Source organism: Macaca nemestrina, chromosome 12, assembly GCF_043159975.1.
Source record: "Macaca nemestrina isolate mMacNem1 chromosome 12, mMacNem.hap1, whole genome shotgun sequence".
Classification (NCBI taxonomy): Eukaryota; Metazoa; Chordata; class Mammalia; order Primates; family Cercopithecidae; genus Macaca; species Macaca nemestrina.
Genome location: NC_092136.1, coordinates 72,402,716 through 72,428,688, shown reverse-complemented (window position 1 = coordinate 72,428,688; position 25,973 = coordinate 72,402,716). Strand labels below are relative to the sequence as shown.

The following is a 25,973-nucleotide window of genomic DNA, read 5'->3' as shown; positions in this document are numbered from 1 at the left end:
GGGGATCTGTTGGCCAGAGGCAGGAGCTGGAAGCCTGAGTCACTGTCTGCCAGCCAGCTGAGGCAGGAACCAGCTCAGACCAAGCTGGATGTGGAAGAGGCTTCCTAACCTTGGCCTGCCTGCCTGCTGGGAAATAAAGGCCTGGAAACCCCCTTGCTGGGCCCCTGACCAGTGAGTTAGCAGCAAGGGCACAGGATGCCAAGGGTCAAGAGTTAGCTTCCTTCCCCTAAGGAGTCAGACAGGCTGGGATTGACCACCAAATTGCTGTGTGACCTAGGGTAAGCCACCTACCCTCTCGGAGTCTGAGTAAACAGGGCTACTTATGGTGCCTACCTACCATACAGAGTCACTATACCCTCTATGCCCCAGTCATCAACCCAATCCTGACTCTGGAACTGCCTCTAGCCTGAGGCAGGGTTGCCCTGGAGCCCACCTGAGGCCAGCTTGAGGCCAGGTTCCTAATGCAAGTGCCTCCCTGGCACCCAGACGACAGAGGGTGGGAAGCATAGTCCTCTCACCTGGAGGAGTTCTGGTCCTACCTGTGGCATCTGGCTGGCTCCAGAATGACAAACCTGGCAGAAGGGAACATGGAAGGCAGGGGCTCTGATTTCTCTTCTCCTTTCCCACTTCCCCTTCTCACTTCCCGCTCAACAGGAATTAAATCTAAAACTGAAACAGCCATTTTCAGTGAAAGGAAGAGGAAGCTGCAGCTTTGGGGAATTTGGGGGTTGGGGCTGCTTCCTTTGGTTTCTCTCCAGCTTCTTCAAGCTTAGCAAAGATGGAACTTACATCTCCCAAGACCCCACTATGTATGAGGGGCCCCAGCTGCCCAAGAGTGCACCCAGAAGCCCCACCACAACCTGGACACATGTATTAATTGAGCACTGATGATGAACCAAGCATTGTGCAAAATGCTTAATGTGCCTTGTCTCATTCACTCTTCAAAACTACTGTTTCCACTTTACAAATGAGGTGACTGAGGCATCGCAAAGTTAGCAAGAGGTTCTTTCTTGGGAATGTGAATGAAGAGGGTTAGAGACCACACGGCCCCAGTGGGCACAAGGCTGAGGGGTCAAGGGCAGCCCTGAGACTGAGGAACTGTGGATAGCACAGAGGCCCAGGGAGCAGCTGTGACAGGGCAGCCCCCAGTGAGCAGAGGGACGGCCTGTGGTGCCCAGCCCTTATAAGTCCACGCCTATAGGGCCACTGCACCTTCTACCCAGTGCTCTAGGAGATCCCCAGGGTCTCCTAAAAAACTCTCCCCTGGAGATAGTTGGAGAGGCTCTCTGTGCCTTGCTTGGACCACCAGGCCATCCCATTTGTTTGTCTCCTTGTGGGAGAGGCTACGTGGTTCTCCCTTCAAGAAGGAACCTGCTGCTTAGCTGCAAGTAGCACAGTTGGCTGATGGCCTCAGTTAGTGCCTTAAGGATCTGCCCATCCTCCCAGATAACCAGGCTTCAGTCTGTGGGGGAACAGATGGCCCAGGTCCAGCCACCTGGCCAGCCTAGCAGTCATTGTTCAGCCCCTCTGTAGCTTCTTCCCACTCAGTTCCCAGATCCGCTCTTATGATGACGACCCTGCCCTCTGATTTTCCTTTAGGGGATCCCCCTTCTCCCATCTAGAGTCTTGGGGATCTGGGAGTGATGGGTCTGTGATTGAAGCCTGCCAATGAGAGAAGAGTGAGCCCCTCAGGCCTGTAACTGGCTCGGGGTGGAGGAGTGATCTTCATTGCATGCCTCAGAGTCAATTCTGGTGCTTTTACTGGGGCATCAGGAAGGAGACAGGTCTTCCACAGCATTTGCAAAGCTAGTAGAAAGCGAGGCAGGAGCTGCTGGAGCCAAGTGAACTAAGTTCCAGGCACTGTCCTGGGCAATGGAGATACTGCCACCAGGGAGAAGACTGTCCACATAGAAAGCCAGGGAATGGCAGAGATGATAGACAGGGATGCATCGTTTCCTGAGAACAGCACTGAGTGCCTGGTTTCAGCTGTGCCTGAGGTTTTACCTTTGGTGTTATGAGCTGATAAACTCCCTTTTTGCCTCAATCCATTTAACCTCGGATTCTGTCACATGAAACTAGGAGTCCTGCCTGTAGATCTGCACCTTGTGCCCAGGAAGAGAGGTGGCATTTCCCTACGGGAAAACTGAGGCCAGTGAGGTTAGGAACTTGCCCAAAGTGCACTATAAACCCACCATGACACCCTGTTTCTCAGGAAGAGTAGCCTAAGAAAGGACAAAGAAATGGAGGTCAGGGGTCAGGGCAGAGAAGACCAGCCAAAGGGGCAGTGTCAGACTCCCTCCCTTTCCTTCTCTAACTGTGCTAGGAACTGGGGACAAGGTCTGCTTTGCCTCTGGGGCCTCAGAGAGGAGTACAGGCTTTGGCTCCCAAGAGGCACTGGGAAATGTTGGATGATTGGATCCAGTCTATAAAGATGAGTCCCGGGGCTCTGTCCTTGGTGCTGCCTGGTTCCATTTTTTTTTTTTTTTTTTTTAAATCTTTGTTTTGGCTGATGTGGAGATTCGTCAAGCAGAATGAAGGTAATGGGTTCAGGAGTAGCACCTCTGAGACTACTTGGATCCCCCAGTCCCCACCTCAGGAAAGGCAGGCCACCAACCCTGCCAAGTGGCTATTGTGGGTTATGATCTTGCCCATTTCCCAGGCAGACCCTGAGGCCCGAAGGTAGGCAGTTTTGTCCACAACTCGTACAGGTAAGGTTTGGCTGTGGAGGGAGAGCCTCAAGGAACTCCTCCCCTCCCGTGAAAGGCAGCCCCTGCCTTGATTCCTGCTCTGATCGTCCCTAGCTCTTCCTAGGGCCTGAGCCCACCTGGCAGTGATAAGACATCCAGCTGGACCCAGGGGTCAATGACAGGCCTCTGAGTTCCAAACAGTCAAGGCTAGTGAGGCCTTAAGGTCATCCGACCCAGAGGTCTCCCCATCATCCCCCCAGAGAAGGGGGCTCTCTGAAGCCTTCCTGATTGGGCTTATTTGGCCCCTGCCTGCATACTTCCCATTACAGAGAGCTCACTCCTCTCCTAGGCCACTGCATTCCACCTTGAGAAAGCTCACTGGGAGATATGCTTTGTCACACCAAGCCCCGAGATCTGTCCCTAGTGACTGCTCTCCCACACCGGTCCAGCTTGCCCCTGGGGCCATAGAGCTTGGCTGCCCCAGGACACCCTGCAGAGATTGTCCCAAGACCATCCATCTATTGGTTTTCATTCTCACCAGGCAATTTCAGGCACATGTCCAGGCCCAAGGAGACCTAGTGGTGGATCCTCAAAGATGAGGCTGTGGTCTGTGACTGTTTTCAAACCTGAAGACAAAACCCTTTGCTACCCTCTGTCCTGTTTCATTGCCTGCCTGGGGCCTGTAAAGGGGGCATGGTCTCTTCTTTTGGGAGGAGGAAACTAAGCCCCCAACAGCTTAGTTACTTGCCAGGGCCACCAATCCGTCAGTGATCTTCCAATCAGCTGAACTGCCTGCCTCCAAACCCCAAATCTTCACCCTCAAACTGGCCCATTTCTGGCCAGTCCAGTGTGGGAAGAAGAGGGCTTTGTGGGTGTCTGAGGGGTGGCCTGGGAGGAAGAGATCAAAGTCAGGGGCAATTACCTCATTCAAAGTGCAGTGTAGGAGGTCAGCAGGCAACAGGTGGCTCCCGCTATGGAGTGTGCATGAAGAACACAGGACAGGCTGGGTGCGGTGGCTCACACCTGGAATCTAAGCACTTTGGGAGGCCAAGGTGGGAGGATCACTTGAGCCCAGAAGTTCGAGACCAGGCTGGGCAACATAGAGAAAGCCTGTCTCTACCAAAAAATGTTTAAAAATTAACTGGGTGTGTTGGTGTGTGCCTGTAACCCCAGCTACTTGGGAGGCTGAGGTGGGAAAATCGCTTGAGCCTGGGAGGTCGAGGCTGCAGTGAGCTATGATCACACCACTGCATTCCAGCCTGGACTACAGAGCGAGCCCCTGTCTCAAAAAAAGGATGCAGGACAGACCCCCTCAGGTGGTCACTTAAATGACACCTTCTCCATAGGACCTTCTCCTACCACTCCAAGCTAAAATTATAATCTCCTACCCAGCACATGCACACGTGTGATTCCTATGCCCCTTCTCTGCTATATTTTTCTCCTTAGCATTTAAAATCTTTTAATACACTGTTCTACTTATTTATTGGTTATTGTCTCTCTCTCCTGACTGGAACATAAACTCCACCAGGGCAGGGGTTTTCGTGTTTTTTTCACTGCTGCATATACTTAGGACAGTGTCTGGCATATAGTAGGTGCTCAATAAATATTTATTGAGTGAATGAACAAATGAATTCCAGAGGTGGTTCAATTATGTCTACACAGAGAGGACTGGCTGCACGGGGGACTTTGCTTGAGGCTGTTCATATAGCAAGCTGTAGTTTGTACTTAAGAGTATGTGTTTTGGCCTGGCGCGGTGGCTCACGCCTGTAATCCCAGCACTTTGGGAGGCCGAGATGGGTGGATCACGAGGTCAGGAGATCGAGACCATCCTGGCTAACACGGTGAAACCCTCTCTCTACTAAAAAATACAAAAAACTAGCCGGGCGAGGTGGCGGGCGCCTGTAGTCCCAGCTACTCGGGAGGCTGAGGCAGGAGAATGGCGTAAACTCGGGAGGCGGAGCTTGCAGTGAGCAGAGATCCGGCCACTGCACTCCAGCCTGGGCGACAGAGCCAGACTCCGTCTCAAAAAAAAAAAAAAAAAAAAAAAAAAGAGTATGTGTTTATTGGGGATTGGGAGCAAATAGAGATTAAATGTGAGCACCAAAGGCCTTTAAGCCAGCCCTGGGGCTGCTTCTGCCTGGCTGTGTGTGTGAGATTTGGGCTGTGAACAGTCCCAGCTGAGAGGGGTGAATAAGACTTGGCCTGGCAGGGCTGGGCAGCCTGCATCTCCCTCCTGCCCGGTCTGAGGTTTTTCTCTGGCAGTCTCACCTCCCTGCACAGGATCACTCCCTCTGCACTGGGGCCCCGGCCCAAAATCTTTCTGGCTTCTTTCCCGTCCCTTGCCAGCCTAGGCCTTCCTCCCAGGACCCAGGATTCCCATGAACACAACCAATCAATTCGTGTCCTTCATTCATGGTGCCACCAGACTGCTCCGTCCTGCACCGTGGGGCTGAGTAGAGCTGGAGGACATGACTCAGTTGAGTGCCTAAGGCCCTGCAGACCCTGTCACTGCCCCACTTGGCTGGGTCCCCAAACTTCTGTCTGTCCTAGGGCATCCTCTCTCCTCTCTCTTCTAAGCCTTGGCCCCATCTTTCTTGTCAGTCCCATACCCTCAACCCTACCAGCCCTCAACTCCTCCTTCAGAGCAGACAGGCTTTCAGAGGGGCTGCCTTCAGTTTTCCACTGCCCAAATAAACCCCATGTCTGCACCTTCTCTCCTCACCCCTCCACAGCCCCGCGGGACCCCAGGTACCGCCTCCTGCCCCCTCTTCAGCACCCTCCCTGTGCTGCATCTGCTTGTTCCTTCCCCTCAGCCCAAACACTCTCCACTCCCCAGTCTCTCTCTCTCGTCTGAGCAAAATGTCTTCCTTGACCTCTCGTGCCTCTCCGTCTGTTCCTCTTCCTCCCTGCACAATCAAGCTTCTGGAAGAGTCACCCACAAGCCCTGCCTCTACTTCCTCCCTGTACCCATTTCTCACCCCCTTACAGTCAGGCCCAGGGCAGAGCAAGGAGCCTTTGGGCCCAGCTCCGGGAAGAGCAGTGGGTACTCTGTCTTCTGGGTGAGGTTGGCAAGATGGAACCAAGGAGCGATCGACTGCCTGAGCTCCATCCACAAGGAAATCTCCAAAGTGATCTTGACAACACAGGCCTTGGGGAGAAAACAGGCCACTGAGGGTGACTGGGCTTGACATCCCTGAGCACCACTCAGGGCTGGTGCAGGGCTTGGGGAGGAGAGCCACCTCTCTGGCTTCCAGGAGAGGGCCTGGATTCTGCCTGGAAGGTGGGTGGGGATCAGGGCTGGCAGGGGCACCTCCAGGACGTCTGTTTAGCAGGGGATTAGGGAGGTGACTGGTTGGGATGATACCTTTGCATGGCTCATGACACTGGTTTGAGAAAACATCAATGGTTTCTGTCACAGAATAGGAGGGGTCATTGCTTATGGAGCAGGTGAGGGTGGGGGTACACGGCTCCCCAGATTACTCCCTGGCACTGCCCCTGGGGACACAAAATGTGAGGATTCCCTCCTGGAACAGGTATGTCCTCAGAGCTCCCCAGAAAACCCAGAATTCTTCAAGCCCCAGACCATGGAATTAGATCCAAATGCTCAATCCCAGCATTTGTACCCCTCTGTCACCCATCACTGTTCCCTCTGCAAAGCTTGGCACCCAACAGATATGGGGGTTCCCGTCCTGACTCCACAGCTTATGAGCTGTGATTTTACCTCTCTGAGCCTCAGAGTATAAATACTGTCAACAGTCACAGCATCACTGGGGGCTCAAATGAAATAGTGGATCTAGATCACCTAGCCCAATATCTGGTGCACAGTATTTGCTCAGTGGGGCTTCTATTATTGCCCATAATTTTATCATAGATCAGCCAAACTCATGAGAAATGACCTCCCTTGCAAGCCTTGCTCCCTTCCTTTCTCCCTCCCTCCCTTCTCCATTCATTCATTCATTCGCCATGCATTTACAAGGAGTCTCACAATGTGCAGGCACCTCTCTGGACTCTGTCCTTTGAGGATCCCCTGTTAGCGGAAAAGACAGATGAAGATGTACACCCATGGGTCTCTGGGAAGACAAAGGAGGTCTCCAACCCAGTCTGTGGTATCAAGGAAGGCTCCATGGAGGAGATGATTCTTTGGTGCAGTGTGGAAAGGAAAAGGCAGGTGCTCTAGGCAGAGAGACCTGCTGGAGATGTGGGACCTCAGAGTACCTGCATGTGTTTGTGTTTGCAAGTGCTGAGGGGCCCTGCAGGAGGTAAGACTGTGGGATCATTAGGTCCAGGCCCAACAGGCCTCAAAATGACAGGCTACACATGTGGCCTCTGCGTTGAGGGTGCCAGCTGAAGAAAGTCCTCATTGGGAGACCCCTTTCTAAAGCAGGGCAGAGGCATGATCAAATTTGAGACTTAGAAGGCTGCTAGTTGGACGATGAATTGGTTGTGGTTAGATTCAGAGAAAATAGAGCCTAAAATGGGGTTGTGGCCATGGGATGGGGAGCTCCAGTGACCAGCCTGTGGTAGACTCACGTCAAGGATCTCAAATGATAGGCTCACAGCAGTCTTCCCTGCCCCCTAACAAGCCCTTACAGCCAGAGTACTGGAAAGACAGATGTCCCACACCAGCCCTCAGGCCACAGGTGGAAAACTGAGGTCCAGAGCAGGCAAGAGGATGCTGTAGCCCTGCATGGAGCTTGTGGGCAGCCACCTATCTCTGTGTCCTGTCACCAAGCCTGCTGCTCCAGCCTGGCTCTCCTCTCCAGGGGCAGCAAAGGAATGGCTTTGATAGCGGGAGACTTGGAGGAGTAAAAGGATGACTTGCTCCAACTGCCAGACCCATGCAGGCCCTCCTCCATCAGACAGACTGGGGAGGGGAACCCTTAGAGCTTCCAGAGTTCTCTCCTCTCCTTTGCACCCATTTTGCAGTGAAGGAAACTGAGACCAAGAGAGGAGAGACATTCGGTTCCTGGGATAGCACAACCATCTGGACATGCGATGTCAGCTGTGAGAGACAGAATACCTGGCCCCGAGGCCTGGCCTTGCCCCTGGGCAGCTGGATTCACAGTTCCTGAGGACACTCAGCTGGTGAGGGGTGGAGCTCTAATGGCACCACCGTCTGGCTTCTGCCTGGCCCTCGTGCCCAGCACCATTCCCAGGAGTCACTTCCTTTCCATCCTAGCCTGTGTCTGTAAGCCATGGCTGAGCAGGATAGAATAGGAAGGAACTGTGTGCCATCTGCTCCAGATCGCTGTGGATGTGGGCTGGTCCCTTCTTGGATGGAGGAGCCTAGGCCCCACCCTGCCCAGGGGAGCCAGATGTCCTCAGCACAGCTCAGCTAGTCTGTGCCCCACTGGCTCTTCCAGGGTGGGCTTGGGTGGTGAAGCCCCACTCTGGTTCTTGGAGTTTACAGACTTGACCTAGCACCCTGAGTGTCTGGTCTATGCTTGACCTGGACTGTACTAGGGCATGAGGATGGGCTGAGGGAGCGGATGCGGATGAGCTGATATAGCAGACACAGTTACCAGCCATTTCGAGTAGTCAGTGCCAAGTGCATGCTGTCCTCTAATCCCACCTGGAGAGGCCAGCAGGGCAGGACTTGCAATTTCTCTGGTGGAAAAACTGAGGTCCCACTTCATGTCAATCACCAAGCCCTGTTTGTGCTCCATTTTCACATCTCAGACTCCTCTTCTCTCACCCCGTGGCCCCTCCTCCGACCTAGACCACAGCCTCCTCATGCTTTCTGGTTTTCCATCTCCAGGGCCAGTCCAGCCCCTTTCTGTGGCCAGATGGACCCTTGCTCAGCAAAAGTCTGACTTCACTGTTTCTCTTTCTACGCCCTCTCTATGTCTTCCCAGTGCCTGAGGATAAAGGCAAACCCAGTTCCTGTTGACCTCTCCACTCTCAGCTCCCACTCCTGCCCCTTGCACGCGATCTGCTGGGCTCTGATTTACTTTCAGTTCCTGCTCTTCTTTTCCCCCTCGTCAGTGCTGTTTCCATCACTGGATTTCTCTCTCCCCACATCTGTGGCTGGCCAACTCCCATTGTAAACTCAGGGATAGGGGAGGCCCAGGTCCTGCCCAGTGGTGCTCAGTGGGGACAAGGGACATCTACCTGATGATCCATAACCCGAAGTCCCAGAGTCAGTGCCCCAGCGTCCTGCCAGAACACAGGCAGGGAGGGATGGTTCCACAGGAGAGAAAGCTTGGTGAGGAGGTGACAGTGAAATGGTGAAGTGTATGTGAAGGTAAAAGGCAGAGTCCGTGAGAGGCCTGTTGAAGGATGGTGAACAGAGCTGGAGCTGCTCTGCATGTGCTTGAAAAGAGGCCCAAACTAATAATGATGAAAATACGATTATTGAAGACTTAGTGAGTGCCAGATGTGCATTGCCTCATTTAGTCCTCATAAGGACCCCGCAAGGTGGGACTGGTTATGATCTTCATTTTATACTTCTGGTGGGGAAACCAAGGCACAAAGTTTAGCTCAAGGTAGCACTGGGAGAAAGAATGACTCCTGGGCTATTCTGAACCGAGGCAGCCTGGTTCTAGAGTGCATATTCTTAGCTCCTACAATAGAGCAGGGCTGGGCTAGGAAGGATTTCAGGTGGCAGGGAAATCCAGCCCCTCTACTGCTCTGACCCAACCTGCCTGGGGCCCAGACTGCCCTGGCCTCACCCTTCCATCAGTCACAGGGCCTCATAAATGCTGTGTCCTCTAGGAAATCTTCAGGGATCAAATAGAAGGATTCCCTCTACTTCTTCCAGGGCCCTAACAGGAAGCCTACGGTAAGGGACACCCTTCGAAGCAGAACTTCCCAACCCTGGCTGCCCATCCAATTCCCGGACTCTTTCTGGGGAGGAATGTTTGCCTGTCCAGCATCTCTTCCTATTAGGAGCCTCTCGCCCCATTCAGTGGAGATTTTCTTCATTCAAGGTGGTAACCAGACCCAGGATCCATCCAGACCCTTCGACAGTGATTGGTTCAGGGGCAACCAATTAGAGTTTGCCCCAGGAATTTTTGTGGAATCAGCATGAAAGGTTCTCACTCTTTTTCTCCTGGATTATTAGCTGTGCGGACCATGGAAGCCTGGTGCTTCTGGAAAGAACTTGAGTGAGAATGTAGGAACCTGGTGGAAAGTCAGGAGAGAGCTGTTCATGGTATCCTTGTAAGTGCTGGATCTAGCCATGTCAGATCTAAGTCTACCTTTGACTTTTTATTTATATAAACTGATACACCTTTTCTTGCCCAAGCTAGCTGCGTTTGTCTCTTGCAACCAAAATAACCCTGACCACCCTGACAACAAAAGTATAGGCAAAAACAACAACAGCAAATTAAGTAAGTTGAAATTTATCAAAATTTAAAACTATTGTACATCAAAAGACATTATCAACAGAGTTGGAAGGCAACCCACAGAATGGGAGCAAATATTTGCAAACCATATGTCTGATAAGGTATTAATATCTAGAATGTATAAAGAACTCCTACAAACTAAACAACAAAAGAAACAACCCAATTCAAAAATCAGCAAAGGACTTAGATATTTTTCCAAAGAAGATATACTAATGGCCAATAAGCACATGAAAAGATGCTCAACATTACTAATCAATAGGGAATGCAAATTAAAACCATGAGATACCACTTCACACCCATTAGGATGGCTGTTATTGAAGAAAAAAAAAAAAAAAAGACCAACCTAGGAAATAAGAAGTGTTGGTGAGGATGTGGAGAAACTGGAAACCTTTGCATTACTGGTGGAATGTAAAATGATGTGGCCTCTGTGAAAAATATTTTGGCTGTTTATCAAAAAATAAGCATAAAGTTACCATATAATCCAGCAGTTCTACTCCTAGAATTCCAACCAAAAGAATTGAAGGCAAGGACTCAAACAGAAGTTTATATATAAATGTTCATAGCAGCATTATTCACAATAGCCCAAAGATAGAAACAAGCTAAACATCTGTAGATGGATGAATAGATAAATAAAATCTGATATATATATACAATAGATTATTATTCAGCCTTAAAAAATGAAATTCTGATACATACTACAACATGGATTAAACTTGAAAACCTTATTCCAAGTACAATAAGTCAGTCAAAAAGGGACAAATACTGTATGATTCCACTTATATAAGGTACCTAGAAGAGTCAAATTCATTGAGACAGAAAGTAGAGTGGGGGTTGCCAGAGGCTGAGAGGGTGGGAGAATGGGGAGTTATTATTTAATGGGTGTAGAGTTTCAGTGGATGACTTTAAAAAGTCCTGGAGGGCTGGGCACAGTGGCTCATGTCTGTAATCCCAGCACTTTGGGAGGCTGAGGCAGGCGGGCAGATTACATGAGGTCAGAAGTTCGAGACCAGCCTGACCAACATGGTGAAACTCCGTCTCTACTAAAAATACAAAAACTAGTTGGCCATGGTGGTGTGTGCCTGTAATCCCAGCTGAGGCAGAAGAATCACTTGAACTTGGGAGGCAGAGGTTGCAGTGAGCCAAGATTGTGCCACTGCACTCCAGCTTGGGTGACTGAACAAGACTCCATCTCAAATAAATAAATAAATAAATAGTCCTGGAGATGGATGGTGATGATGTGATGGTTGCCCAACATTGTGCGTGTACTTAATACCAGTGAATTAATTGTACAATCAAAAAGGATTAAAATCATAAATTTTGTTATGTATATTTTATCATAATAAAAGACAAACAAAATAACAATAAACAAACAAACAAACAAACAAAACTTGGCCTTGACCAGCACATCTACTGTATTGGGAGACAATTCTCCCAGGGCCAGTCAGATTTCTGCATGTTTTGTGAGCAGAGACAGACTACCTTTGTTCCAGAGGATCTTTTCAAGGATATTTGTAGAGCAGACAGCCTTGGAAGATAAAGATAAAGATAGTGTCCCCTTCGGGAGCCAAAACCAGGTTTATTGACTGTCTGGTGGGCAGGCTTGCTGCCCCTTATAAAAGACGCGGATTGCCTAAGCTCCACGTTCCTTACCGTGTCATGCAAGCCATTGCATGTGCAGGTATTACCTGGCCCCCTTTGCATTGTCCTGCAGGAATTGGGGAACAAGTGCAAATGCTGATATTTGGGCTACTCTTATTGTTGTGAGGAAGAAAGTTCTTTATCTTTAACCAGAAGTCTTGTGTCTTCTGCCAGCATCTATGAAACTATAGGAGGTCAACTCATTGGCTTGGAAGTGTGGTCAAATCACAGGCCCTTCCCACTTTCTTCATACTTTTTGCATCGGAATATCAGGTGGGAGAAAAAAAAAAAGTCTGTATTTCTGGCTCATGCCTGTAATCCCAGCACTTTGGGAGGCCAAGGTGGGCGGATCACTTGAGGTCAGGAGTTTGAGACTGGCCTGGCCAACATGGTGAAACCCTGTCTCTACCAAAAATACAAAAATTAGCCAGGTGTGGTGGCGCATGTCTGTAATCCCAGCTACTTGGGAGGTTGAGGCAGGAGAATCGCTTGAACCTAGGAGGCAGAGGTTGCAGTGAGCTGAGATTGTGCCACTGTACTCCAGCCTGGGTGACAGAGTGAAACTGTGTCTCAAAAACAATTCTGTATTTCTGACATTATGATGCAGTGGGCCAACTTGGGTTTATAAGAATCTTGCCCTAGACCTAAACCCATGAAGAGTTGGTTTCCTCCTTTTGGAGGCTGCTTCTCCCTTTTCACTCCAGCTGCCAGGACACTCACAGTGAAGTTTCCCTGTTCACCTACCTGAGGACCAACATTCATCTCAACCTTCTATGTAATTTCTATATTCCTGCTCCTGGATTTAAAACAATTAAGATGTAATTCACATACCATAAAATTCAGCCTTTCAAAGTGGACAATTCAGAGGTTTTTAGCATATTCACAAGATTGTACAACCATCATCACTATCTAATTTCAGAATATTTTAATAACCATAGAAAGAAATCCTGTACCCAATAACAGTTACTCCCCATTCCTTTTTTCCCCATCCCCCTGGAAACTACGAATCTCCTTTTTATATTTATGAATTTGCCTGTTCTGGATGTTTTATGTAAATTGAATCACACAGTGTGCACCATTTTGTGTCTGACTTTTGTTTAGTGTATCTTCAAGGTTCATCCATGCTGTAGCATAAATAAAAACTTCATTTTTATGGCTGAATAATATTCCATTGTATGGATAGACCACATAATTGTTTATCTGTTCATCCACACTGGCATTTTGGGTTATTCCCACTTTTTGGCTATTATGAATAATTCTGTTATGAACATTTATGTAGAAGTTTTTGTGTTTTAAATTTTCTTGTGTATATACCTTGGAACCAGGGGGTCATATGGTAACTCTTTGTTTAACCTTTTGAGGTGCTGTCTAACTGCATTCCAAAATGGCTATGTACTTTTTCATTCTCACTAGCAATGTATGAGACTTCCAATTTCTTCACAGCCTCAGCAACACTTGTTATTGTCTGTCTTTTTCATTGTAGCCATTTTAGTGGGTGTAAAGTGGTATTATATTGTGGTCTTGATTTGCGTTTCCCTAATTGTTCCTTTTCTTGTGTTTTCATTCATATTTTACCATTTCATGGTATGCTCTGAAGCCTGACATCTTGTGGAACAAGTACCCCATGGAGTGGGAGAGTCGTGAGTTTCAGGGACAGATAGTCCCAGGTTTGAACCCCTTTGTATCTACTAGTTATGTGACCTCGAGCAAGTTATTTAACTCTCTGAGTCTCGGTTTCCCCACTTATTCTATGTGAGTTATAGTATTAACCGCTCTTGGTGTTGCTGTTATTATAAGGTAAATCTATGATAAAGCCCCTGAGTGGGCCTGGCACAAAACAAGTCCTCCATGAATCTCACCAATGAATCCAAGAGTCAGAAGGGGAGATTTACTGCCTGGGAGGAGACCTAGGCTGGGGACTGTTTAGCTTTTAATCTATCATCTGCTTTACTACAGCAACTTTTTACAACAGAGGCATTTCTGTGCCAAACATTAGCCTCTCTGTGCCTCTGTTTCCCCTCCATGCTATGGAGGTGTGTCTTCCTCAGAAGCATGGTGGGCCGCAATGCGAAGGCATGAGGAATGAGGCTGCACCATGCTGTCAAGTACTGGTGAATCTGCCAGGATAGGTTCTGGCACTTCCAAGTCCGTCTCTTGCCTCAACCATCAGATTAGCTGCTGCCTGAGGCAATTTCTTCCCTCCTCAGACAATGGGCTCTCCTTCTCTTGTGCAGATTTGTCCCCTCGTGCCCCTGTCCCTCAATAGAAGGGACAGGACACTCAGGAACTGTGGGCTGATGTGAAAAGCGGGTTCCTATCCCTCTGGTATGACAGAAACAAGGTTATCCCTCACTCTGAGTTGAGATCTGCCTGCTGGTACCATAGGACAGCCCCAACTCCGTCCCAGGCAAGCAAAACCGGAACTGCCCTGGGAGTCAGGATGCCAGGCTCTGTCTCAGCTACTGCAGAGTTCATCTTCCTGGAGCTCATTACCCAGCCCAGCCCCTGAGTTCCTAAGGGGCAAGTTGGACCCACTAGCCCCTGGGTCCCTGGCATCCACACAGAGCTGGGCACAGAAGCCACTGACCGAGCCTACACCATCTCTATAGACCAATGACTACATCTTGTGCAGACCCTGCCCTCCCATGGAACTATTAATGACAGGGCCAGCCCTGGGACAGGGGAAGCAGCAAGATATCACCCCATGCCAGGGCATTGGCCCTAACTAGACAAGCCAACAGTCAGAGAGGGAGAGTCAGAGCCTGGGCTGCCAGATCCCCACCCCAGCCTGAAATAGAAACCCATTTCAGAGACAAATGGGGAAATGGTCCCAAGGCAGGAGGGGCAGGGTGGGCTGTTGCACCCAGCTTCCTGAGAGTCTCGACGGGCCCCGGGTCCTCTGCTGTAATGGGCACCTGTTGCCAGGCTCCGCCGACTCACTCTAATGCTAAGGAACCAGGAAAGCTAGGTTCAGAGCTCTGGGTGTGGACACTGACAAATTACAGTCCCAGCTTCCACATTGGACAGGATCCTTTAATTTCTCTGAGCCTCAGCTTCTTCTGCTGTAAAATAGGAATAACAGTAATCCTGACTGCTTTCTTTTTCTTTTATTTTCTTTCTTAATTTTTTTTTGGAGACAGAGTCTTGCTCTTGTCACCCAGGCTGGAGTACAGTGGCACGATCTCAGCTCACTGCAACCTCCGCCTCCCGGCTTCAAGCGATTCTCCTGCCTCAGCCTCCTGATGCTTTCATTTTTGTGTAAAACACTTGACACATTGTAGTTGCTCAGTCAATGACAGATCTTGTTATTATTACCTAACTTTCTCTTTCAGCTCAATTTTGATGGAATGATTTATTCATCTGTTATTTCATTTACTTATTCGTTCAGCCAAACAGCCAACGCACACCTACTAGGTAAGCCACAACAGCTAATAAAGTTTTCAGAGTTAGGTAAGAATTGAAACCCTAGCGCTGCTGCTAGTTGGCTGGATAACTCTGGGAGAGCCATTTCCCTTCAATAAGCCTCCATTTCCTTGCCTGTAAAATGGGAACAGTAAATACCATTTCTGGAGGGCATTGGGAAGTTATAAAGAGTCAGTGGCACTCGAGGCGAGCAGTTTGAGACCAGCCTGGGCAACACAGCAAAATCCCATCTCTACAAAATATTTTTAAAAATTAGCTGAGCATTGTGACACATGCCTGTAGTCCCAGCAACTTTTAGGTTGAGGCAGGAGGATTGCTTAAGCCCAGGAGTTCAAGGTTACAGAAAGCAATGACAGTGCCACTGTACTCCAACCTGGGTGACAGAGCAAGACCCTATCTTTAAAAAAATAAAAATTCCAAAATGAAAAGGGTCAGTGGGACAGTGGTGTGAAAACAGCCAGTGCATGGCCACTGATGGGAAAACAGGTGGCAGTGGGCTGTACAGAGAAACCAGGCAAGCTTCTGGCAGAACAGGCCATGCTGGGAGCTACTGGTAGTCGGGCCTCCAGAGACAGCCACAGGATAAGGCAAGGGCAGGAGAGAAGAGTCGGCAGGCTCAGAAACAATTGCCAGGTTTCCGGACCATGGCCCCTCCCTTTCTGATAAACTGACAAACAGTGAGGAAATGAAAAAAAAGGTTGTAAGAGTTTTAGAAGAGTCCCAGCCACACAGACAGTCGAGGGCAGTGTGGAGTTCTCCCCACCCAGCCAGTCATACACACACACACATACACTGGCAGCTGGACGTTCTCACTTTTGCATACACACCCAGGGGCTTGGCACACACACAGTTGCACCTTCTGGGGCACAACACTTTATGTTTGCAAAGGGCCTTCTTATTTTTCATCTCATTGATACTGAGGGGTGGAGAGGTTCCCTGAATCTGACCCATTCTAGAGCTGGCAAGAGATGAGAGTCCCAAATATCTTCAAGAGCCGGGACTGAACGCATGGGCTGGGCTGCCTGTTTTCTCTGTGTGGGTGTCAGCAGAGCTGAATGGCAATAGAAACTCCGGAAAAGTTTTAACCCAGCTCTCCGAGATAGGTCCTTTCATCCTTAACAGGTCACACCTGGACTCAGGGACCCATTTTTTTTTTTTTTTTTTCCAAACCACTCTCGTGGGGCCAGCTCCAGGCTGTCTTAAGATTTAGCTGGAATGGCAGAGGTGAGAGGCTTCCCAAGGGTCTCCTCTGTGGACAATTATTCGGTCACTAATCCTTCCTACTCACTCCCTCAACCAAAGTTCCTGGGGAGTTCTGAGGGCAGGGCCCAGCCTCCTCTGTGAGGGCTGCTCTCCAGCGTACTACACTTAGCAGTGTTCACATAGCAGCGAGAGACCACTGTTGCCCCCATTTTAGAGAGTAAGAAATTGAGGCCCAGAGAGGAAAAGTGTCCTTGCCAGCCATTTGGACTCATACCCAGACCTTTGTGGCTCTGAGTTTTGCCTGAGCTATTCCACTTCTTCAGCAAGACACAGCCCAGCACCAATGTGTCCATCTCCTCCCCGCCCCCGCTGACCCCATCCTGCGTGCCTCAGCCCTCCATGCTATGCAGTCTGCAGGCTCCAGGCATAGTCAGGCGGAGGAAGGAGGAGGACCCCAGTGTCTGCCCCACTGCTGCTCTTGCCTGTGATGAACCTCGGTGGCTGCAAGTGGACTGCATGTACTCAGGAAGATGCTAGGGGAGCTGAGGGGCGTAAGCCCTTCCAGGCATGGACCCAGAAAACTCACCCAGGAGTTAGCGAGTGCCCTGCTTGCAGTCCGTGAAGTGCTGGAGCAAATTCCCACTCGCGGAGCAGCCCCTGCTACCAGTCAGTTCTATGCCTGAAACTGTCGCATGCAATGTCTGGCAGAAGTCTGGAGAGGCAGCAGATGAGGAAACCGAGAGACTTGGGGAGAGGAAGTAACTTGCCACAGCACAGAACTGGCAAGCAGCAGGGCCAGGACTCGAATCCCGAGAACCCTGAAGCTCAAGTCCTTTACACCAATGCTGACTCATCCTCTACCCAGCTGCCCACAAGTCACTTTCTTCACCCTCTGTTTGCTCACCCAAACAAGCAGCATCACCAATTTAGCCCAAGTGACTGTTGGGAGGATGGAGTGAGATAACATTTCAGGACAAGGGCCTGGCACAGGGAAGAAACAAATTGGGTGGCCGTTTTCTCTCCTCCTCTACATTCTCACCCCAGCCCTCTCCTGGCTTCTCTGCAGTCTGGAGATGGCCCTGCTTCTGCTCATTGCTGCCGCAGGAAACCAGTAACCTGGTTTTCTCAGCAGTGCCTGGAAGGTCCGTTAAGAGAGGCTGAGACCCCGAGATTAATGGCTGTGTTATCTGTGGCTCCAACCCTGTGGGCCCAGACAACTTCCACCCAAGGATGAGGATGGCACCGAAGATGGAGGGTGATCCTGGGGGAAAGGCTGACCCCAGGCGACCCTCCCCTCCGTAGCGCCAATCTGTCCTTGAGCTTGAGCTTAGGCTTTATGAGGAGAAGGCAGCCAGGGCGGCTCTACCTGGGCCCATGGTGGGCCCTCCCTGTCTGTAAGATGACTCATTCTCCCTCTTCCTCCACCTCCTTTTCTTTGTTACAGGTACTTATTGGGCATCTACTCTGTTCAGGTAGTGTTCAAGGCACTTGAGGTCAAAAAACAAAGTCCCACCCTTGAGACACCTGTAGTCTAGCAGGGGAGATTAGTTTCTTTTGGTAAATATATAGCAGGCCAGATAGTGATAAGAGCAGCGGTAGAGAAACATAAAGGAAGGTAAGTGGCAGAGAGCTAGGGGACTGCAGCCTCGGACAGGTGGACAGGCCCCATCTGGATTTGCCAGATCTCCCTCTCCCAGCCACCTAGCCTGGAGGAGACCCTTCCCCAGGCCCCAAGCCCCCACTCTGTGCCAGACCCTGCCTCGGTGGATCTCAGCAGCAGGCCAGTGCCAAGGCTGAGACTCCCTGGGCACAGCCAGCAACTCAGGGCCACCAGGGCTTTGACAGGGAGCATCCCGAGCTTGCACCCCACTCCCAGCCCTGGGGAAGCTCTCTGCTTCCTCTGTGGTCCAGAGAGGGAGCACATCCCTCAACCAATCCCCAATCCCAATATCCCAGTAGACAAGAGGGCACTGGACCCAGAGAGGGTCAGGGCTTGCCTGGGTCACACAGCAAGGCAGAGCTCCCCCTCCTGCCCTCTCTTGGCATGTCCACAAAGGTAGGTTCAGGGGTGAGCCTCCCAGCACAGTGCTGGCCTGTGAGGGGCTGGCTGTGCCCCCCGTCAGCTCCTGGTAAAGGAGTGTGAGGTGTTTCTGTGGCAGGCCCATCTGGTAGTGTCAGCCTGCCCCACCCTCTAGGCTCTGACAGCCAAATTCTCCTACCCTAAGCCCCAGGAAGCTGAAAGCATTTTCCTTGCAACCCCAGCTCATGAGAGTTTTGGTCAACCCTGCCTCAGCTTGCTGTGTGACCTCAGGCAGTCCCATCTCTCTCTGGCCTCAGTTCCCTCATCTGCCCAATAGAGGAAGTGAATGCACTTACATCTCAGGAGTGTCACGAAGAATGAGCAGGACACTGACAGAAAGGCAGCTTGCACATTTTTAGACACTATCCAGATGACAGGCAAGCAGAAAACTCTCAAAACCAGCCCCTCATCCTGTGGGGCCCTGGGGTAGCCCCAGAGCAGGTCCTTGATCCTTGATGGGAAATAAGCACAAATTCCACCAAAGCCACCTCTGCTCCCAGCCAGCTGACAGGAAGGGCCCTTCCTCTGTCCTTGTGGTGAGAAGGTATGGGGGGAGAGACGGGAAAGGGACAAGGCTGGGAGGCCTGGGAGAGCTTGTTCCGGGAGGCCGAGGCATAGCCCTGAGGTAGCCTTGAGAGCCACCAACCTCAGTCAGGCCCCAAGGCTGGGGGAGGATGTGAATGCTGGGTGCACAGTGTCCACCTGGGGGCTTGTCAGCCATATGTGCCTGTGCTGGAAGATGCACATGCATTCACAAGGCACAGGTGTTTGGAATTGTGCCCAAGTGTGTGTGTGTGTCTGTGTGTGTGTTTCTGTGAGTGGCTCTGGAGTGTGTACACCTGTTCACATACATGGTTGCCCAGGCCCGGGCCTCTGCATGTGCTCCACACACATGACGTTCCTGGGGAGCCCCACAAACCCCTAGTCCACAGGCCTTGTTTTCCCAGGCTCTGAAATCCTTACCATAATCCCAAACTGTCCCAGATACCACGGGAGATTTGTGCGGTTCCCAGGCTCTGGATTTTCCCCAGGAATAAAAGCAGTTACATAAGATGAGAAGTCTTAGGGGATAACTTTCAGGCACAGGCTCTCCCAGCTCAGCCCAGGGTGTAGGCTCCTCACGGGGAGGGGAGGAGTGCCCAAGGTTGAAGCCCCTCAGACCCTATGTTGCCTGTGGGCACTGATCCCTCCACAGTACTCAGTCACCAGCAGGAAGCCCCTGGGTCCTTTACAATAAATCAGGTGCTTTACAGTTTACACCCCACATGCCCTTGCTGGGTGATGCTCACCACTAGCTGGCCAGGCTGACTTTGGCATCCTACCCCCCGAGGCCCTGCCCCCAGGCAGCCACTGCTAGCTCAGTCCTAGGGTCTTCCTTCCTGGCCCTGGGCTGGGCTCGCAGTTCAGTACTGGCTACTCCCTTGGGTGGGTCTCACCCCTTCCTGAACCTTGGTTTTCCCAGCTGTGGAATGGAGCTGTTCCGATCCACACGAGTCAAGGGCTGAGAAGGGTCTCTGTAGCCTGTAATGAGGCCCCTGGCAGACAGGAATGGTCTCGTGCACATCCCTGGCCACCGCCCATTGGCCCCTTGCTGCTCCCAGGAGTCAGGAGGGAAAACACTACCTTCAGCCCTCTTGACTGAAACAGACTGGCCCCAGTCTGTAGGAGGAGATGTGGTCCCTCTGGGATTCAGATCAGATCCTAAAGAGAGTTGGCCCACTTCAAGCTTGCAGGAAGCATGGTTGGTGGTCTGCTTGGACAGGAGGAGACTGGACATCTTTTTTTTTTTTTCCCAGACAGGGTCTCACTCTGTCACCCAGACTGGAGTGCAGTGGTGCAAACACACAGCTCACTGCAGCCTTGACCTCCTGGGCGCAAATGATCCTCCTCAGCCTCCCAAGTAGTTGGCACTACAGGCGTAAGCTACTATGCCTGGCTAATTTTTGTATTTTTTTTTTTTTTCATAGAGACAGGGCCTTTCTAGTTTGCACAGGCTGGTATCGAACTCCTGGTCTCAATCAATCCTCCTGCCTCGGCCTCCCAAAGTTTTAGGATTACACACGTGAGCCACCGTGTCTGGCCAGAGCTAGGCCCTCTTGCTGAGCTGCAGAGGTTTTCCCTCTCTGCAACTTGAGCCCCTCATTCTGTCCAGTCTGGGATCTGCTATTTGCCATCCATTATAGGAAAGCACAGAGAGACCACAGAGACCTGACAGAGTTGTAAGGAGCACGTGCCTGTGGATGCAGTTCTGCACTGGTTCATACACAGCACACCCAGACCCGGACACAGCTCCACATAACTCATGCAGGTTCACACATGCATATGCACATGTGCCCTGGCACCTGCCACACTTGGGAACATACCACCCACAGTAGGCACTCAGGCACCCTCACATGCATGCACCCACCTCCGCCCAGCATACATAGGACTCTAGCTTAGCTCAGCAGCATGTTACATGTGAAGAGCTTTCAGAACCAGGAAAGAGATGGGAGAGGAAGGGCTGAGTCCTTGGATGCCCAAGCCCTTCCTTTGCCCCTCCCAGAGAAGCTAACAGGTTTCCCCAAGGACACAGATGGTTTGTGTGGCTCACCCTCTTCAGCCATCCCACATAAGTCCTGGTCAGAATACTCAAAGAAAGTAGGCAAACGTTTTTATGGGAGGATTGTCCCCAACTTGCCCAGTCAGCCACCAGTCCTGCTTGTCACCAACTCAAGGCAACATTTCAAGCTAATCACTGTGAATTTTGGAGCTCTCCACCCCCCAGCCTATGCTGAGTTCAGACATGGCTGTGCATCAATGATGCTGCTCCTGCTGGCTCCGCAGGAGTCTTTTCTACAACCTGAGGTCTCTCAGAGAGAACGAGGTTTGCCTTTGAGGTCTCTTCAGCCCCATTTCTTGTTCTTTCTCTCCTTCCTCTTGATGGCCTTTCAAGGTGCCCAGTGACTCCACAATTCCCTCATCCTGAGGGGTGCCTACAATCCAAGATCCGAACCTGTCTCTGCTCTAGGGCCACCCTCCCCTGAGATCCGTGAGGTACTCCCAGCACCTCTGCTGCTCTGATGAGGAGGGGCCTCTGGGTTCACTGTCATCCACCCCAGAGAGCATATGGTCATTTTACCAGGCACCTGCCTCCACTCCAGGCTGGCTGAGGCAGGGAAGAGAGCTTTTCTGGGGCTTCTCACATGATTCGGCTGAAGTAACCTCTTCCTTGGGAGTTTATAAGTTTGCAAGAGTCAGACTGCCAAAGCCAGGGCCAGAATCCTCCAACATTGGAGCCAGAATCGGGGCATGTTACAGCTTTAGAGTGTAGAAAGTTGGAGTTTGAATTGTAGACTTCTAGAAAGTTTGAGTAATTATAGACTCTTAGGGCTAGGACGGTGGAATTATAAACAATTATAGCCAGAATTGGGGATTAAAGGAAATCAGGGCCAGAAGCGACAAGAGCATCACTCGGTCCCACCTCCCTGACAGCTGAGAAGAGAGCTGGCTTTATCACTCAGCAAGTCAGGGCTGGGCCAGGCCTCCTTCTCCCTGGGAGGGCTCTATCCAGACCTTCCAGAGAAGGTCTCAGGGCCTCTGGGGCAGCAGTACTCCCTGCTAGGGGACAGTGGGGACAGTGGCTTGCCTCTGCCCCTGCCCGAGCTTGCACTGGCCCATCATGGCACCCCATCACCATGAGATATATTTAGGTGCCCTCCTTAGATATTTCCACAGCTCCCAACACTGCCTTTTTTGTCCCCTTGTCCTCCAAGGCCTCCGGGCAACTCCTCTAAACTGACCCAATGAAGTCAACAGGAATAGGGGCACTTGCTCTGCCAATGCAAACTTTTTAGCCCCAAAAACAAGGCTCAGCCTTGCTGGGGGGAGGGCCTCCTGGTCCATTTCTGCCTGCAGCTCAATGCTGACCTCACAGCCTCCCTTTTAGCTCTCAGGGCCTGTCTTGGTCCAGGGACCAAACATTCCTGATCTTGTACTGGACTTTCCTCATTCCAAGCAGACGGCACCCCAGGCCCCTGCTCCTGCCAGTTTCCAAACACACACATACACAGGGCCAGCATTTTTCGGTCCCTCCAGGATTTTTCAGGACTGAGAAGCCTCCATCCAAGCCCATGGCTGCCCTGCCTTTCTCCCCCAACATCTCACCCACGCTCCATCCCAGGCTTTGACAGAGACCTGCATGGTCCCCTCCCAGACTACATCTTCCCAGGAATCAGATGGTCACGAGAATTCAACAAGGATTAGATCTGGAAATGGGAAAGGATCCCCCAGACATACTCAAATAAGGACTCTTAGATTTCCAGCCACACAGCTTATTGGAATCATTGGCTCTGTGAAAACTGAGAGTTCCTGGGGTGGGCAGGGACCCAGTTGTGTGGGGGTCACCATTACTATCATCATAGTTTTGTCACCAGCTGTTAGGATTTCTATGTATCAGAGATTGTGCCAGCCACTTAATATCCAGGCACTCAGTCAGTCCTAAAAATAACCTATGAAGCAAATACCTCCACATCTACATTTTACAAAGGAAGAAACGGAGATGCAGTGAGGTTTTGCCCAAAGTTCTGCAGATAAAGTACCAGAGCCCTTTTGCAAGCCTCTCTAATATTTCTGCATTTGCTTAAAACAAATTTGAACCAAGCCTGGATGACACAACCACCTAACTGTCTCAGAAGGCAGCCTGCTAGGGGAACCCCCTTCTTCATGGTCCCCAGGGTCCTGCAGCCTCTTCCTGCCCAGGCAGTGGAGAAGAGGCAAGAACTTCATTGATGGTCAGGGTTCCTCCTCATAAGCCCAGCTCTCCTGCCCCTGCACTAGGAGTGACCAAGACAACCCCCCGGCCCCACCCTGCAGCACACACCACATACCCGACATCACAGCCTCACTCCCGCTGAGTCCAAGTCCTTGCATCTCAGTTTGGGAGACAGGCAGGGGATTCCCACCACAAGATAAACCCAGCTTACCTCCAAGACTTGAGCCAACTCATTGGATGGTAATTTATCAGAACATTATTTTTACATTAAAACAAATGCAGAAATATTTTAGAAGCATGCAAAATACACAGGAATTTTGGAAGATAAAACAATGAGATTTCGGAGCAGCTTCTCTTGTGTGTGCATGTGTTTGTGTGTGTGAGAGGGCAAGCCTGGGACCTGTCATACTTTCTCCACCCAGATCTGGGTGAGCTTTCACTCTCCCAAGCCCTCCAGGGCACTGGGTGGAAAAGGCAGAGCCACCACAGAAAACATTCTGTCAGTGTCATCCCTGCACAAATGTGCCCCACCTTCCATCACCCAGCTCAGCACACCACAGGGGCCATGGATGTGCCACATAAAACACACACCTCACAATTCACACAGCACATACCCAGCGCACCATCCTGCCAGGGCTCCCGCCACAGAGTGTACATGCACCCTGGACCCCTGTGTTACCCCAGCACAGTCACTCAGAGCTATAGAGAGTTGCAGTGCACACTTCTCGCAGGCGGACACACACCGCGATCCATGGGTCACACCTTGCACATACTGCACACTAACCTCATACAACCCATTAACCCATTGCTCACAGTAATTTTTTTTTTTTTTTCCAGACGGAGTCTTGCTCTGTCGCCCAGGCCGGAGTGCAGATCGCGCTCACAGTAATCATTTACACATTGCCCACACTACACACACATGCAGGGACTCACTCCCGGCACCCGCCCTGATCGGCCGCGACCCTGGAGTGTGCAGGCCTGTCCTGTATCCCCGCGCCTCGGCACCCCTTGCCCCTCTGTCCCCGCCCGCGCACGCCCTTACCTGCGAAGCGCAGCACCAGCCGGTCCCGCCCAGATGTCACTTGCCCAGGCGCTGGTGGGAGGCGAACCCGTCAAACGAAGGGTAGAGGTGTAGATGGCGGCAGCAGCTCCGGCCCCAGCGTCTCTGGGACCCAGCGGAGCCAGAGCAAAGCGGCAGGGAGGGGCTGTGGCCATGCGGCCTCGGCACCCCGCGTTGAAGTCCCGCCCAGCCCGGATGGGACTCCGCGGCCCGCCCTCGTGGAATGAGGGGTAGGTGATGTCTGGAAGAGGCTGCAGGCCTCTGGGGACCGCTCCTGGGCTATGACCTGGGACCGGTGGACTCCAATCCAAAATCCTTCATGACTTTACCCTCCCTGGCCTCGGTTTCCCTCTTTGTATTGGTATGTGTGTGTAGGGGATGAGTATCAAATGGTGATTTCTCCCATCTTTCCAGCTCTGACATTCTGCAGTTCTGGCATAGTGGGGAGGAGGGAGGAATAATTTTAATTATTATTTCCTTGAGCACCTACTATGTGCCAAGCACTGTGCTAAGGTGTTTTAATGCATACCTCATTTAATCCTCATAGCAATTCCAGAGGTATTATTACTCCTGTTTTATAGGTGGGGAAACTGAGGCACAGAAATGAAGTGATTTTTTCAAGGTCACACAGCTGGTAAGTGGCACACCTGAGATTTGAAGCCAAACGGTCTGACTCCAGAGCCCAAGTACCCCTGAAGCGTGGGTTTGTAACACTTTCCACACCATACCCTGCTTCCTCCTCCTCATAACAATCCCAGGAGCTTGGTGTTACCAGTCCATTTTACAGATGAGGAAACTGAGGCTCAGGGAGATTAGCTTGCTCCAGGTCACCCAGTTAGCAGGACATCACACTCAAGATGGGAGTGGGGATGGGAGTGATGCTAGGGATGGTGTCAGGACAGTGCCTGGTACACAGTTGGTGCCTCATCACTGTCAGTGTTCCTCCTGACTGTCACTCTCCTTCCCTCTCTTCTTCCCTTTTATCGCCTAAGATCTGGCTGGTGGACAGGGACCTCTGATTCCCTCATCTCTAAAACCTCCCGGATCTGCTGTCCTCAGATACAAACCAGCTCCTCCTCTTAGCCCCCATTGTGGATTTTTATTCAACAATTACTGTGCCAGGTTGTGTGCTAGGCACTGAGGGTGCACTGGAACAAGACAGTCCAGACAGTGCGGGCCTTGTGGAGTTGGTAATCTAGTGGGAAACATGGACACTAAGCAAATAGTCATGCAAATTTCATAAATAGTTGCATATTGTGTTAACTGCTAAGAAGGAAAAGTCAAGAACTGGATGAAAGACTGTCATGGGGAAAGAGGCCGTCTTATTTAAATTGAGAGATCTGGGAAGGCTTCCCAGAGGAAGAGACATTTAAACTGAACTAGGAGGAGTTAGACTTAGTCAGGTGAAGGTAAGGGGAAGAGAATCCTAGGCAGAAAGTACACAGAGGCCCCAAGACAGGAAATGTCTTCCCTTCACTGTCAATGTTCTTGGGAGAGGTGACAATTCTTGGACTCTTCTCTGCAGTGCCCTGCCCACCTATCTGGTCTCAGCTTCTGCAGCACCCACAAGATGGCCCTGTCAAGCATCCAGTGAACCCCATGTCTCTGAAGCAATGCACACATCTTGGTCACTCCCCCAGACACTTTCAAAATTCCCCATGTGACCTGTACAGCTCCCTTCCTGGTTCTTCTCCCACTTTGCACTCTTCCCTAGGTAGCTCTGTCTCTGTCCTCCCCAGGGCTCTGTCCTACCCTCTTCTTGCTCACTCTGTGCATTCTCCCTGGG

General features: G+C 51.0%; 1 protein-coding gene across 13 annotated transcripts in view; it reads right to left on the bottom strand.

Annotated features, from left to right (window-relative positions):
* LOC105468715 (pyrimidinergic receptor P2Y6) overlaps positions 1-24,327 on the bottom strand; it is a 33,236-nt gene extending 8,909 nt beyond the window's left edge. For 2 of the 13 annotated variants that reach the window (XM_011719007.3, XM_011719013.3), the window contains exon 1: positions 16,884-17,974. The gene's annotated coding sequence lies outside the window, so the exon portion shown is untranslated. The other 11 variants (XM_071075243.1, XM_011719010.3, XM_011718997.3 and 8 more) reach the window with 9 other exon arrangements.
* Positions 24,328-25,973: the final 1,646 nt, after the last annotated feature.